Source organism: Pteropus vampyrus, unplaced genomic scaffold (assembly GCF_000151845.1).
Source record: "Pteropus vampyrus isolate Shadow unplaced genomic scaffold, Pvam_2.0 Scaffold71, whole genome shotgun sequence".
NCBI lineage: Eukaryota > Metazoa > Chordata > Mammalia > Chiroptera > Pteropodidae > Pteropus > Pteropus vampyrus.
In genome coordinates, this window is record NW_011888852.1 from 354,336 (window position 1) to 356,520 (window position 2,185).

At 35.3% G+C, this 2,185-nt stretch overlaps 1 protein-coding gene across 1 annotated transcript in view; it reads left to right on the forward strand.

The window, feature by feature from the left end:
• MIPEP (mitochondrial intermediate peptidase) overlaps positions 1-2,185 on the forward strand; it is a 101,313-nt gene that overhangs the window by 20,847 nt on the left and 78,281 nt on the right. The window lies entirely within an intron of this gene.

Sequence of the window (2,185 nt, forward strand, 5' to 3'; positions counted from 1 at the left end):
GATTAGTTATAGAACCTAGACATAAAGCAGAACTCTAGAAGTTGTGTAAACCTTAAAGCATAGAAACTGTACAACCATAAGGGTAATCTTTTTGTCTTGATTAAATGTTTGTCAAAAATAGAATTAATATGTTATTTATAGTATGTTATATATTATACATTTAAGACATAAACAATATATTCAATATTTATTTTATTTAATATAGTTAATATCCTATTAAATTATAATTTAGACGTTAATGTTGATTTGCCATCTTTTTAGATCATCTATTAAACTAGTTGTGAAATATTGCTTTCAATGCCTTTAAATAACTTTTACTCCCTTTCCCCCACATATAGCGTAAAAGAGCAGTCGACCTGAATGTTAAAATCTTGGATTTGAGTAGTACATTTCTCATGGGAGCCAACTTTCCCAACAAGATTGAGAAACATCTCTTACCAGAACACATTCGCCAGAACTTTGTGCTCACTGGAGATCATGTAATAATTGATGGTCTACACGCAGAAGCACCGCACGACTTGGTATGTGTGTGTCCTTCTCTTCAGAGTTCAGGTCCCACCTGTGTGCCACAAATGTTGTAACCCACAAATTCAGTGACAATATAGTCATACTGTTAAAAATCCTTTCGTGATCCTAAGCCCTAAAACTTTAACTTTGGGATTATTAATTCCATAAATGATTTAAATGATGAAAATGGTTTAATTATTTGTGTCTTATAAAGAAGTCATTTTTAAAGTATGATAAGTGACGGCAGCGATTGACATTCTAGGCTGCTTGGGGTTTTAGTGCATGTAGTTTTGGCTTCACATACTTAAAGATGCTTTAGGGCACATGCACCGGGTACAGCTCTGTCCAACCCTGCTCCATTAACGGAGAACTCTAGTCAGTGCGCTGTATCTCATACCGGTTTATGAATACTAGTTTATAGAAAGCTTTATTCACCTAGTACAAGCTATTATTTTATTTTTAAAGCAATGATCATCTGAAGAATAAAGTGATGAGAGTTAGCCTATATTATTATTGCATAGGACTTTGAATCACGGTATTTATATCTCTTACCACTTGCTATTTAAATATAGGTGCGAGAAGCTGCTTATAAAGTTTTTCTGTATCCCAATGCCGGGCAGTTGAGATGTTTGGAAGAACTGCTGAGCAGCAGAGATCTTCTGGCAAAGCTAGTAGGCTATTCCACATATGCCCACAGAGCTCTGCAGGGAACAATAGCTAAAAATCCAGGTAAGCCCGTTTGTCTGACATTTAAGGACAAAATAAGATTTTTATGGGATTGAACTCCTGACTTAAACTTATATTTTTAAACTTATTTTTAATTACTTAGCATACTCTATTGTATTAGTTTCACTTGTACAACATAGTAATTCAACATTTATCACCTCACAAATCAATCACCACAGTAAGTCTAGTAACCGTGTGTGACCATACCCGGTGACTCTGTTCCCTGTGTGGTACATTCCTCCCTGTGGCTTATTTTATAAGTGGAAGTTTGTACTACTTCATCACCTTCCCCTTTTCTGCCCAACTCCCCCTGCACGTTCCCCTCCGGTAACCATCACTTCGTTCTCTGTATCTATGAGTTTGTTTTGTTTTGTTTGTTCTTTTGTTGTTTTTTGATTCTACACATAAATGAAATCACACAGTTTTTCGATTAACCTAATAATCTCTAGGTCCATCCATATCTTGGCTGTTGTGAACATAGGGGTGCATATATCTTTTGAATGATTGTTTTCATTTTCTTTGGATATATACCCAGAAGTGGAATTGCTGGGTCCCATATGGTAGTTCTATTTTCATTTTTTTGAGGAATACCCATATCATTTTCCATGGTGGCTGTACCAATTTACATTTCCACCAGCCATGTATAATAGTTACCTTTTTCCACATCCTCACCAACACTGGTTATTTGTTATCTTTTTGATAATAGCCACTCTGACTTGTGTGAGGTGATATCTCTTTATGGTTTTAATTTGCATTTCTCTGTCAATTAGTGATGTTGAGCATCTTTTCATATGTCTGTTGGCCATCTGTGTGTTTCCTCTGGAGAAATATCTGTTCATGTCCTCTGCCCATTTTTTATTTGGATTGTTTGTTTTTTGATGTTGAGTTGATATGAGTTCTTTATATAGCTTAGGTATTCACCCCTTATCAGATGTGTCATTTGCAAATATCT